The following is a 14438-nucleotide window of genomic DNA, read 5'->3' as shown; positions in this document are numbered from 1 at the left end:
GGGTTGGATGTGAGGAAGGCCACCCTCTTTGCCTCAGAATCCTTCAGGGTCATCTTCCGATCCAGAGTCTGTTCTGTTGAGTGGGATGAGGCATGCTTACGCTTCTTCTTCCAAATGATTCACGGGGGGAGCTCTGATCCATAGCCTTAAGGAAGAGAAAGAGTCAACAACATCGTTGCAGACAGACATATTGAATATCTGCAGATCCTTCTATGCTGGTCTGTACAACAGAAAGGCCACAGACAGCATAGCTTCCCAGAACTTCCTGTGCTCTATCATGGCGGGAGAGTCTGGACCAACCACTAACCCTGGAGGAGCTGACTGGCTCTAACCATTCCTTTAACTCGAATAAACCTCCCAGAAGCGATGACTTACCGGTTGAGTTATAGTCAGCTCTGCTGGACTGGGTAAGCCCAGATCTGCTAGAAGTGTACACTGCTCGGCTTCTGGCCGGCAGCATGTCAGGCTCCACGAGGAAGAGCATCATCATCACCATCATCTACAAGGAGAAGGATGACATCAGGAATTGGAGCCCCATCTCACTACTAAATGTGGAATGTGAGATCCTGTCTAATGCCATCACCAATCTGGTCGTCTACTCCAGGACAGGTGATCTTCCCAGACCAAACCTACGCTGCACCTGGCTGGAAAATCTTGGGCAACCTGGCACTGTTCAGGGACACCATCGCGACAGGACACCTGCCTGGTCCGCTTGGACCAGGAGAAGGCCTTCGACAGGATAATGCACACATACATCATCAGATCATAAGTGATAGGAGTAGAATTAGGCCATTCGGCCCATCAAGTCTACTCGGCTATTCAATCATCTCTCCCTCCTAACCCCATTCTCCTGCCTCTGACACCCGTACATGATGGACATACTCTCCAAAATGCACTTTGGGGAGGGAATCAGGAACTGGATCCAACTGATCTATCTGTAATGCAGTCCAAATCAATGGGTAGGAAATTGATAGCATCCCATCACGTCTGGAGACAGGCAGGCTCCCATCTAATTTGTGCGTTGCCGAATCCATCGGGAAGGATATGCGCATAAGAGCAGTGGCATTGCCATACAGTGTGGCATTCAGATCAAATCACCCTGTACATGGACGATGTTCATGATTTTTGCTCCAATGCGGTCCACAAATTGAGCAGCATCTGCGACCAATTTGAGTTGGCATCAAGGGTTTAGCTTAGTTTATTATTGTCACATGTACCAATGTACCGTGAAAAGATTTTTGTTTACATGCCACCCAGTCAAAAAGACCGTACATTATTACAATCAAGCCGCCCACTGTGTGCAACATTTAGTGCAAGATATCATCCGATGAAGTCCAATTAAAGATAGTTCAAAGGTCTCCAATGAGGTAGGTGGGAGATCAGGACTGCTGATAGGTTGCCTGATTACAGCCAGAGTCAACTGCAGGAAGAGCAAGGCCATATTCTTCAGCAATTAGCCCAATGGGTTTTCTGTCCCCTTCACCATCAGGTCTGACTACCTGAAGGTACTGAGGAGATGGTTCGGTAGGGCCGAAGCGTGGAACAAGAAGTGGCCGGAGCAGACAGCCGAGTTCAATCCGGCGATCAAAGATGGAGCAAATCTGACAGGTCACAATGCACATGTTAGCAGACAACTGGGGCAAAAGTGTACCCAACATCACACACATCCTCATCCTGAAGGCCACCTTCATGTGTTGCTGCATCAGGCTGTACATAGAGCCAAAGCACATGGGCACCATATCATTAGCTGCTGGGGACACAACCTGTCCCCAGTGTTGCGAAGAATAGGCCTGCTTAATGTTTCATCAGCTGGACATTGCCGCACCACCAATCCTTTGTGAAAATGTTCTTCCAGACCAACACCTTTGATTACGTCCATTTGGTCAGCACAGAACATCCTACAGGCACGGCAAGACAATAACTCGATGGATCCTGTGCCATGGTTCCCAGAGTAGCCTTCCCAGTTTGACTCATCGCCAGAACTCACCAACAAGCATTAAGACCTGGCTTGGCTGGCGATGAGGGGGGCCTCCCAGTCAGATCCTTCCTGTACCGTCAGAATCTTACTACCAATGCATGCTGCCCTCAGGGCGGCTGCTACGAAGAGGAGACAGTTGCCCACCTCTTTGCAGAGTGTGGATTTGCGAAGAGGATCTGCAGAATGATGGAAAGGACATTGTCACAGTTCATCCCAAGCAACTCCGTAACTGAGGAATCTCTGATTCACGGGTTGTTCCTGGGGACACATTCGGAGATAGACAACGTGCTGCTGGAAGATCATCAAATTGGTGGAACATGCTCTTTGGTCTGCCTAAAACCCGTTGGCCTCTCAGCACAGTGATATGGTACAGCCAAAGCCAAGGCTCTGTGGGGAGGACCACAGTCTAGGGTCCTTCCAATGCTGGACATTGAGGGGCAGAGTCTGGTGGGGATACACCTCAAACAGGAAAGGGGTTATCACCCCCAGGGGCTACATGAGTGGCAAGGGTGTTTTATTAGCTTAAAGATAGATGCAATCACGACTGAATGTAACACACTGAGCAGAATGTAAAGACACTGAGAATGTCTGAAGAGTTTTTGCACAGTTTGTTTTGTATATATTTTTTATTCTGAATAAAGTTTATTTTTGGAAAAATCTCTTAAACGTTGCAATTGTATCCACCTCTAACACTAGCATTTCCCCTGTTCCTTTTACCCTGTATGGAAAAACCTGCCCTTAATGTTCCCATTAAATCTCTTCACTCCCATGTTAAACCTATACCCAGTAGTTTTACTGAAGGTCACCCTTCAGCCTCCTCTGCTCCAGGGAATGCAGCCCGAGCCTACTAGCCTCTCCTTACAGCTCAAGCAGTCCAATCTTGGTAACATCCTCGTGAATTTTTTCTGCGCCCTCTCCAGCATAGTTTAGTTTAAAGATACAGCATGGAAACAGGCCCTTCAGTCCACCGAGTCCACGCCGATCATCGATCATCTGTACGCTAATTCTATGTTATCCCATACTACATACAGGCAATATACAGATGCCAATTAATCTACAAACCTGCATGTCTTTGGAACATGAGAAGAAACCAGAGTACCCAGAGGAAACCCCTTGCGGTCACAGGGAGAGCGTCCAAACTCCGCACAGACAGCAGCCGAGGTCAGGATCGAACCCGGGTCTCTGGTTTTATGTGGCAGCTGCTCTATATAACATCCTTCCAATGGCCAGGTACAAGAACTACACACAATACTCTGAGTGTGATATCACCTATGTCTTGTAATGTGACACCTCAACTCTTGTACTCTATACAATGACTAATAAAGGCATGCATACCAAATGCGTAAGCTCGGTGATCGTTTCGCTGAATCCCTCTGCTCAGTCCGACTCAACCAACCTGATCTCCCTGTGGCTCAGCACTTCAACTTTCCCTCCCATTCCCAATCTGACCTTTCTGTCCTGGGCCTCCTCCATTGGCAGAGTGAGGCCCAGCACAAATTGGAGGAACAGCACCTCATATTTCACTTGGGCAGTTTACACCTCAGTGGTATGAACGTTGACTTCTCCCACTTCAGTTAGTCTCAGCTTCCCCTGTCTATCCCTCCCCCTTCCCAGTTCTCCCACCATTCTTCCTGTCTCAGATTACATCCTATCTTTGTCCCACCCCCTCCCCTGACACCAGTTTGAAGAACGGTCTTGACCCAAAACGTCACCCATTCCTTCTCTCCCGAGATGCTGCCTGACCCGCTGAGTTACTCCAGCATTTTGTGTCGACATTCGATTTAAACCAGCATATGCAGTTTTTATTTTCGTACACAACTGCATTCTTCACTATCATGTGTACCGGAAGCACCACTTTCAGGAAACTATATACGTACTCCTAGGTCTACCTTTTCTAAAACGGGATCCTGCATTTACTTGCCCTGGTTTAACTTCCTAAAATACATTTCACACTTGTACGAGTTAAATTCTTTCTGCCATTCCTTTGCCCTTTTTCCCCTTTGCCAAAACTTGGATAAGCTTCTTCGCTGTCTACTGTACAACAAATTTTGCTCATGCACAAATGATTGAGACTAATAAATTGGCAAATTATAAAAACTACTGCATTGTTTCTTCTTCCTCACTTCATGAAGCTAAGAAGAAAAATGGCCAAATACTGTTGATGATCACACCGTGACAACCCCAACCCACATCAAAGCATCTGTGCACATGGCATGATCAGGTTCATTTGAGACACCACCCTGTTTCAATAGTTCTGGCTTTCAATATCCAAGCTCAAATATGAAATATGCCAATGGACTGGTGCTTCAATGGAACCATACCCCCAATGGAGCCCCAGCCTTTCAATTGAGAAACAGGAGGGAATGTTTGAGGACGGTTGGGGTGTCGGCCGCGGCACATGTACCCCATGTATTAATTTAAACAAAATACTAACCAGGCAAATAATGTTACTTTACATTCCAGAACAGATCTGCATCTGAAGAAGAGTCCCAACCTGAAACGTCACCTATCCAAGTTCTCCCGAGATGTTGCCGGACCCGCTGAATTACTCCAGCACTGTGTGTCGTTTGGTGTAAACCAGCTTCTGCGGCTCCTTGTTTCTGTGATTTAGTATCACTGGTGATGAGATGATACGGTTGATCCAATTGACTATATAGTGATAATGTTGAGTCAATACAACAGTTTCTTGATGATATAGTCACATGAAGTTACTTGTACAGGTCCACCACCAATTTTCCCACACCCTTGGTTCCAGTCCAGAGCCTTTCTGGATTATCTACTTTGCTGGGCCAACAAAGGTCACAGCCTCCGCAGGGAGTCCAAGAGTAGCAGAAAGGCCCGCCTCGGCCACCCATGAGTCGGCCTCGGATGTCAGCTCTGGAAACGGATCTACCGGCTCCAGCTGGGCCGGAGTTCTAGAGCACCAGCCGCAGGAAGCAGACTCAAGCCGCTGATCGGCCACGGAAGTTGGCTATGGAAATGGATCTGCCAGCTGTAGTCGGGCCAAGATCCAGAGCCCCAGCCACAGGGGGCAAATTCAACGCGCCAGTCGGCATGGAAGTCCCGATAAGGTCGAGATCGGCCACCTCACCCGGCCTAGGTACCACATTTTCTGGGGGAGTTTTGGGGGGGGGGATTTCAAGTGTGCTCTTGTAATTTTGTCCAGATTAAAGGAGGTGCCGGGCTACCAGTTGCCAGAAAATCGGTGGTGTGACCTGGACATAAATATCTCATTCCAGGGCATTGGCCTCACTAATAAAAGGAATCACTAAATATCTTTTTTTTTTAACTCAGAAAGCAGAAAAAAATTCTTCCTGCTCCCACTAGCAGCACAATGGTCATTAAATGCAACACAATTTTTCAGGTTCAGTTCCACATTGCACAGCACATCCATTGCTTTTAAGTACATGAAAATAACAACAACTCCACCAAGCATCAAAATTGTTTTTGGAGCAGTATGCCCTCATTAATCTGAATGCCTGTTGTGAATCACTTTAAGTCATTTTCCTCTATAAAACAGGCTTTATAAATAGGTGTTCTGTTTAAAAAGTTTGCTACGCAGTGGAGTTACTTAGTACCTTGTTTATATTCACAGTGCTATAAACAAAATGACGTGTAATTGGTATCCAAATCACCTTGTTTTTTTAAAAATTAGTATCTGATTATTTACAGAATATCTCCCCAAACCAATTCTAATTAATAAACAGTTCCATGGGAAGCATTTCAAAGAAAAACAATGGTCTTTCTTCAGCATGTCATTCTTCTTTAAAATGTATTGCAATATAAATGACCAATTATCAGTGAGTCACCATTGTGGCTTTGCAAAGTTCTTTGGGAATTGTGGTGGTGGACCTCAGTTGAAGTGTGACCAAAGCTGCGTTCACAGTTGAACGCTGTTTTCCAAGTATAATCTGAAATGGATGGATGGTGAAATGATAGATGACAAGTTTTCAAGAATTCAGTGCAATATTACTATTATTTACTGTGGGAGTTCATACAACATAACGTGCTGCCGCCTTTCCCCATGGCACACCTCAGGCTCGCGGTTACCCGGTCACGTCCAGGCCCAGCCCCAGGCTCCGGCTGCTTCCTCCGGCACCAGGCCTGGCTCTCCCGCCCCCAAGAGACAGGCGGCCAAGCCCTGCTCAACGGGCTCCAACTGCGCAGGCGTGGACGCATTTGTTCTGCGCACGCGGATGCGGCGGCCATCTTACATAAGTACCAGATCAACGGAGCCCCAAATGCGCATGCGCGGTTTTGTAAACTTTAAAATGTTAATAACTTTAAAAATAAAACAACGATTTCAAAGAAACTTCTTCCATAGGACCACAGGACGACGGTGAGTAAGGTGGGCCTAAAATTGTTGCGCTATCATGAACCGTTTTGGCTGTAGTTCAGGTACAATCGAACAAACAAGAGTTTTAGTATATAGATTGTCATACAGCGTGGAAACAGGCCCTTCTGTGCAACTTGTCCATGCCGACCAACATGTCCATTTGCACGTCCCTCCTGCCTGCATTTGCCCCATTCCTTCTAAACATATGCTATTCATGTACCTGTCCAAATGTTTTTCAATGTGACAGTACCTGCCTCAACTACATCTTAGAAACATAGAAACACATAAAATAGGTGCAAGAAGAGGCTATTCGGCCCTTCGAGCCAGCACCGCCATTTAATATGATCATGGCTGATCAATCAAAATCAGTACCCCGTTCCTGCTTTCTCCCCATATCCCTTGATTCCGTTAGCCCTAAGAGCTATATCTAACTCTCTCTTGAATACTTCCAGTGAACTGACCTCCACTGCCTTCTGGCAGCTCCTTCCATATACCTATCACCCTTTGTATAAAAAAGTTGCCCCTTGGATCCCTATTAAACCTTTCCCCCCTCATCTTAAACCTATGTCCTCTGGTTCTTGATTTGTCTACTCTGGGTAAAAGACTCAAAGCATTTACCTATCCTCCCTTGCAAAGCTTGTCTCCGCTATGAAACCTGCAACCTGCCCCCTTGATCCTGCCCCCACTGCCCTTCTGAAGGATGTCATTGCAATAGCCGGTCCCAGCATCCTCGCTATTATCAACAGTTCTCTGGCCACTGGCACTGTTCCAACCAGTTTCAAGCACGCGGTGGTCCAGCCCCTACTGAAAAAACCTAACCTAGACCCCACCTTGCCTAGCAACTACAGACCCATTTCCAAACTGCCATTCCTGTCAAAAGTCCTTGAAAAGGCAATTCTAAACCAATTAGTGCCCTACCTGCACCAATACACCATCCTGGAAAGTTTCCAGTCAGGTTTCAGAGCCCACCACAGCACAGTCTGCCTTGTTGAAGGTACACAACGACCTGCTTCTCGCCATCAACACCGGCGACTGTGCAATCCTGCTCCTTCTCGACCTCAGCGCAGCGTTCGATACAGTGGACCACACCATCCTTATTGACCGTCTCCGGTACGCGGTTGGCATTGATGGCACTGCCCTGACCTGGTTCGCTTCGTACCTCAAAGATAGGAGTTTCGCCATCAACATAGGCAGTTATTCCTCTGCTCCAGCTAGCCTCTCCTGCGGAGTTCCACAAGGCTACATCCTAGGCCCCATTCTCTTCTCTCTATACATGCTCCCCCTTGGCCAAATCATTCAAAGGCACGGCATTTCTTTCCACTGCTATGCCGATGACACTCAGCTTTACCTCCCCCTGAAACCCAACAACCAGTCAAATTTAAACAGCCTCTTACACTGCCTTGAGGACATAAAATGTTGGATGGCACAGAACTTCCTCCAATTAAATGAGAGCAAGTCTGAGGTCATCCTATTCGGCCCCCCCGACTCCATCAAATCGATAACAGGCAGTCTTGGAAGTCTATCCTGCCTAGTCAAACCGCATGTCAAAAACCTCGGCATGATATTTGACTCTGCATTAAAATTTGATAAGCAAGTCAACGCTGTGGTAAAAGCCAGCTTCTTCCAACTTCGAACCATAGCTAAAATCAAACCTTTCCTCCAATTCGACGACACAGAAAAAATCATTCACGCTTTCATTTCCTCCCGTCTAGACTACTGCAACTCCCTATACACTGGGATCAGCCAATCTTCCCTGTCCCGCCTGCAACTGGTCCAAAACGCCGCAGCGAGACTCCTGAGGGGTACCCGTAAAAGGGACCACATCACCCCGATTCTGGCCTCTCTCCACTGGCTCCCTGTACGGTACAGAATCAACTTCAAGCTCCTCCTATTCACGTATAAAGCCCTAAATGGACATTCCCCCCCATACATCAAAAATCTTCTAACCCCCCTCTCTAACTCCAGGTCCCTCAGGTCGGCCGACTTGGGGCTACTCACTATCCCGCGGTCTAGGCTTAAGCTCAGGGGTGACCGCGCTTTTGCGGTTGCAGCTCCTAGACTGTGGAACAGCATCCCTGTTCAGAACTGCCCCCTCCATCGACTCCTTTAAGTCCAGGCTCAAAACCTATTTCTACTCCCTAGCGTTTGAGGCTCATTGAGGAGGCGCTGTGAACTGTTTGCATGCTATTGTATGTTTCATTTTTTCCCCTAGTACCTAATCAGATGTACAGCACTTTGGTCAACGTGGGTTGTTTTTAAATGTGCTATACAAATAAAATTGACTTGACTTGACTTGACTTGACTTGACTTTACCTGATCTATTCCTCTCATGATCTTATACACCTCTATAAGATCACCCCTCATCCTCCTGCGCTCCCAGGAATAAAGTCCTAGCCTGCTTAACCTTTCCACATAGCTCAGGCCTTCAAGTCCTTACAACATCCTTGTCAATCTTCTCTGCACCCTTACCAGCTTAACAACATCTTTCCAATAACAGGATGAGAAATCTGAACTAAATATTCTACATGTGGACTCTCCAATGTCTTATGCAACAGCAACATGGTCTCCCAACATTTATACACAATAATCTGACTGAAAGCCAGTGTGGCGAAAACCTTCTTAATCAACCTCTCTATTTGTGACATCACTTTCAAGGAACTATGTAGCTGTACTCCGAAATCCTTCTGCTCGTCAACACTCCCTGGAGCCCTGCCATTCACTGTGCAAGTCCTGCTCGGGTAAGAGTTCCCAAAATGCAACACCTTGCACTTCTCTGCATTACACTCAATCAACCATTCCTCGGCCCACCTACCGAACCTATCAAGATCCTGCTGCAATTTTTGACAACCATCTTCGTTATCTACAATATCACCCACTTTAGTGCCATCTGCAGACTTACTAATCAGCCTTGTACGTTCTTATCCAAAAAAATGATACAGATTATCAACACCAATGGGCCCAGTACCAAACTCTAAGGTACACAACCAGTCATAGGCCTCAAGTCCGAAAACAAAATCTACCATCACCCTCTTCTTTTCATGAAGCCAATTTGCCACCAGTCGGCTAGCTCTCCCCATGCAATTTAATTTTCCAGAGCAGTTTACCATGGGGAACTTTATCAAATACCTTGATAATTCTGAAGAAGGGTCTCAACCCGAAATGTCACCCATTCCTTTTCTCCTGAGATGCAGCCTGATCTGCTGAGTTACTCCAGCATTTTGTGATACCTTACCAAATAATTGCTAAAATGGCTCCAGCTCTGCCTTTATCAAAGGTAGACACAAAATGCTGGAGTAACTCAGCGGAACAGACAGCATCTCTGGAAAGAAGGAATGGGTGAAGTTTCAGGTCGAGACCCTTATCAACCTTTTTGGTCACATCTTTGATTTGAGAGATACGATCTCACAAGTACAAAAACGTGCTGACTATCCCTAATTAGCCCTTACCCATCTAAATGTTGTGATGTCTTGAGAGGTCGGGAGCTTTTCTCTTGAAGGTTGGGAGGTGTGGGTGCCGGAAATGAAGACAGAAAAGTTCTTGTTTTCAAACTTAAATTCCATATATTTAGTCTTTTCCAAAAACAGGTAAACTTAATTGTTTGCAGACAGGCACACAAAACCAAAACAGGTAGTTAAATCAAAACTGTAGCTTGTTGCCTTCTTACAAAATATAACTCAAACACTGCTTCGCTCCCTGTCTGTTCCAGTCGTTGTCTCTCTTTTTAAATACACTGCTTCCCTTCCCTTTTAGCTCTCTCACTGAGGCAATCAGCTCATCTGATTCAGCTGGGCAGCAATCAGTGTCAGCAGCAATCAGTGTCAGCAGCAATCAGTGTCAGCAGCAATCAGTGTCAGCAGCAATCAGTGTCAGCAGCAATCAGTGTCAGCAGCAATCAGTGTCAGCAGCAATCAGTGTCAGCAGGGCAAGCAGCCCTGCTGACTGTGGGTTTTGTAGTCTTCTGCTGGCAGCCATGATGGTTTGTCGTCCTTGTTGCATCCACCGGGAGGAAATGTATCTCCCCTCTATGACTCTACCTCTCATGATATCACAATGTATATATATCCTATCCCTCTGAGTACTCCCTAGCAACATTCTGACCACAGATGTTAGGTTCACTGGCCTTTAGTTCCCAGGCTTTTCCTTGTAGCCCTTCTTAAATAGAAGCACATCATTTGCAACCCTCCAGTCTTCCGGCACCTCACCCGTATTTAATGATGACATCATCTCATCCAGGGCACCTCTAATTTCCTCTCTCGGTTCCCACAGTATCTGGGGAGACTTTGTCTACCTGAATGCGCGTTCGGAACTTCAGCACCTTCTCTACCGTAAACTGACTACCCTCCAAACACGCTTTGATTCTTGAGGGGCCCCAATCTCTCTAGTTACCCTTTTTTCTTTAATGTACATAAAATCTCTTGGGATTATCCTTAATATTATCTTCCACAGAAATCACCTATCCTCTCTTTGCCCTCCTGATTTCCTTTCTTAGTGTGCCCTTCAGTTCCTGAAACTCGTCCAGGGACACGCTTGATCCCAGCTGCCTATACCTGCCCATGCCACCTTATTCTTGACCAGAGCCTCCATTTCTCATGTTATCTAAGCTTTCTTATGCCCACCTGCCTTGCTCTTCGAACAAGAACATGCATGTCCGGGACGCTTGTCATCCACTTTCTGGATTTTCCTTCCCCTTCGAACAAAATGTTTCAATTAAAGCTGAGCACGTTCATGTCAAATACCTACAAATTGGCCTTGACCCAATTTAGAATTTTAACTCATGGTCCTGCCCTGTCTTTATCCATAACTATCTTAAACCTAAGAGAACAGTGATTGGCAGATGGAATTTAATCCACAGATGGAAGAGTGATTGCTGGTCCCAAAACTCCACAAGGCGGACAGCACCCAAGGTCAGTGTCAAACCCAGGTCTCTGGTGCTGAGGCAGCAGTTCTATCAGCTGCTCCATTGTGCCACCTTGAGTATTCCTGCGGTACACTGCTTGTTGCAGATTACCAGTCAGTAAAATATCCATTCACCACTACCTCCACCTTCACTAATTTTGGATCCAGCTTGCCAACATGCCTAGGATCACTTGTCCCTTAACCCACGGCGGCACGGTGGCGCAGCGGTAGAGTTGCTGCCTTACAGCGAATGCAGCGCCGGAGACTCAGGTTCGATCTTGACTACGGGTGCTGTACTGTACGGAGTTTGTACGTTCTCCCCGTGACCTGCGTGGGTTTTCTCCGAGATCTTCGGTTTCCTCCCACACTCCAAAGACGTACAGGTTTGTAGATAAATTGGCTGGGCTAATGTAAAAAAAAAAAAATTGTCCTTAGTGGGTGTAGGATAGTGTTAATGTGCGGGGATCGCTGGGCGGCGCGGACCCGGTGGGCCAAAGGGCCTGTTTCTGCGCTGTATCTCTAAATCTAAAAATCTAAATCTAAACCTTCTGGACCAGCCTACCCTGATGGACCAAGTTAGCAAAGTTTGGAAGGATCACTTTCGGAGCATGGATCTATGGGCCCTCTTGGACAAGGTGGAAGCAACCTCTATGTATATTGCATCTGAAAATGAAGCTGACCCTGCGTACATTCAGGATGATGGACAAACCATGTAGGCATGAGCCAATACATGGCAAGTAACATCCATACCACAGAAATCATACCGAGGCAATGATCATCTCAAACAGAAAAGGATCTCATCGCCTACCACTGATTTTCAATAGCACTACCATCCCAAAGCCATCACTATCAACATCCCAAGGATATAAATTATTTTGCTAGGTTTCAGAAAGCTAGCGGTTCAATTAATTATTGCTCAAAGCCTTTCCACCATCTGCAAGGCACAAGTCAGCAGTTAATAGTCTACTTTCTATGTATCTAAACATCTGCAACTCTGAAAAAAATGCAAGAACTCAATGACATACAGGACAAAGTAGGCTATTTGACCGACATCTTATCCATCATCCTAAATATTTAATTCCTCTATTACCAGTGTACAGTGACTGCATTGTGTTCTAATCAGAAAATGAATTCCATTTATTCACCGAGGCTAGTTCAACAAAACCTCTCTGTCTCCAAGGGGAACAAGGGAAGCTGTGCATTGAAACCCACCACCTGCAAAATATCCTCCAAGTTGGCCACCATTCTGACTTGGCAATATATAACTGTTTCTTAAATTTATTTTATCATTACAGGATCCAAACCTTGGAACTCACCACCCAAAGGCATTGTGAAAATACCTTCTCCAGAAGGACTACAACAATACAACAATTCAGGATGATTTGCATTGCTTGCCACCACTTTCTCGAGGGCAATTACAATTGAGCAAGAAATGTTGCATCCACACCCCAATATAAAAATTAAAAATACATGATTGGACACTGCAGAACACCTTACTATTTGAATAAATTCCCACAACCCTTGGCTGACATAAGAAATCTGCACGGCTGACTGGGAGTCCACATCACAGAGGATCTGACATGGACAACACACATTGCCGCAATGGTGAGTAAGGCAAGGCAGTGCCTTTACCACCTCAGACAGTTGAGGAAATTCAGTGTCTCTCTAAGGATCCTTCAGTGCTTCTACTCTGGGGCTGTACAGAGCATCTTGTCCAGAAACATCACAGTCTGGTTTGGGAATAGCTCTGCCCAGGACAGGAAGGCTCTGCGGAGAGTAGTGCGTTCGGCTGAACGCACTATGGGAACTACACTCGCCCCCCTGCAGGACCTATACACCAGGAGGTGCAGATCCAGAGCCAGCAACATTATGGGGGACCCCCTACCACCCCAGCAACGGACTGTTCCAGCTGCTACGGTCAGGCAAACACCTCCGCTGTCACGCTGTGAAAACAGAGCGGATGATTCAGAGTTTCTTCCCACAGGCCATCAGGACTGTTAACTCTCATATCACCAGGGACTAATTTAATTTACTGTATTCAATTTATTTTTTGTGTTAAAAAAAAAATCTATTCTGTTTTGTAGTTTTAGCACAATCCGCAGGCGTTGCCACTTTCATTTCACTGTGCATCTTGTATATGTATGTGACAAATAAAGTTGACTTGACTTGACTTGACTTGCAAGGAATCTTCACAAAAAAGCCAATTTTTTCCTTCTTGTAATGCAGTCTTCACTTCCATGTTTCCAGTGACAGGAGTCAGAGGTTTATAGTAAGGTCAGCTCAGTGACAGGCCACAAAGCTGCACATGAAACACAGCATGATGCAATTCAGGACGCATTTAATTTTCTTAATTATTTGCTGATATACTAACATTTTCATAATAGCAGGTATTATTAATGCACCATTGTGATTTCATAGGTTATTAACCATTTCAGACCAAAAATGTTGAATTAAGTATCACTCAGAAGATATTTAACCTGAGACACAGCACAGAAGCTTGGTCATATTGCAAAGACATTGTATTATCTTTGATAATACAAGCTGCCAGTTGGTAAATCCCCAGCTTTAAAAATAGGTTACCAGCTATCTTTTTTTAACCACAGAGGTGACAAACCTTTAAAATTTCTAATACACATACCACGTTTTATTCTAAAGAAAACAAAATCAAAATATATTATAAATCCTACATAGGTGCAGAGAAACTGAACCTGTCCTGGACCAGCCACATAGAAGCTATGGCCAAGAAAACACACCAGCCTTAAAAGGCTTACGAAATTTGGCATAACCCCGACAACCCTCACCAACTTCCACAGATGTGCCATTAAAAAGCAATTATCGGGATGCATCACAAGCATGGTTGGGGAACAGCTCCATACAAGATCGCAAGAAATTAAAGAGTGTTGTGGACGTAACCAAGACCATCACGCAAACCAACTTCCCTTCCATTGACTCCATCTACATGTTATGCTGCCCCGGCAAGGCCACCAGCATAATCAAGGAAGTGTCTCACCCCAGTCACTCTCTTTTCTCCCCTCTCCCATTGAGCAAGAGGTACAGAAGTTTAAAAACGCACACCTCCAGGTTCAGGGAGTTTCTTTCCAGCTGTTACTGCCTGACAGCGGACTTTATCTTGCACTAAATGTTGTACACTGTGAACAGCTTGATCTTAGTTCTAAATGGAAAGCCCTGGTTCACAATTCCTCAGCATTGGGAAAATCAAGTACATAT

General features: G+C 45.7%; 1 protein-coding gene across 7 annotated transcripts in view; it reads right to left on the bottom strand.

Moving 5' to 3' along the window:
- The window catches only part of ptpdc1a (protein tyrosine phosphatase domain containing 1a), a 293396-nt gene that overhangs the window by 100987 nt on the left and 177971 nt on the right, over positions 1 to 14438 (bottom strand). For 2 of the 7 annotated variants that reach the window (XM_078413923.1, XM_078413925.1), the window contains exon 2: positions 4473 to 4627. The exons of 3 other annotated variants lie outside the window; for them this stretch is intronic. The gene's annotated coding sequence lies outside the window, so the exon portion shown is untranslated. Of the gene's footprint in view, positions 1 to 4412; positions 4628 to 14438 lie in introns of all 7 variants that reach the window. 2 more of the 7 variants (XM_078413926.1, XM_078413927.1) reach the window with 2 other exon arrangements.

Source organism: Rhinoraja longicauda, chromosome 17 (assembly GCF_053455715.1).
Source record: "Rhinoraja longicauda isolate Sanriku21f chromosome 17, sRhiLon1.1, whole genome shotgun sequence".
Lineage (NCBI taxonomy): Eukaryota > Metazoa > Chordata > Chondrichthyes > Rajiformes > Arhynchobatidae > Rhinoraja > Rhinoraja longicauda.
The sequence above is the reverse complement of the archived record's forward strand: the minus strand, read 5'-3'. Positions and strand labels throughout refer to the sequence as shown.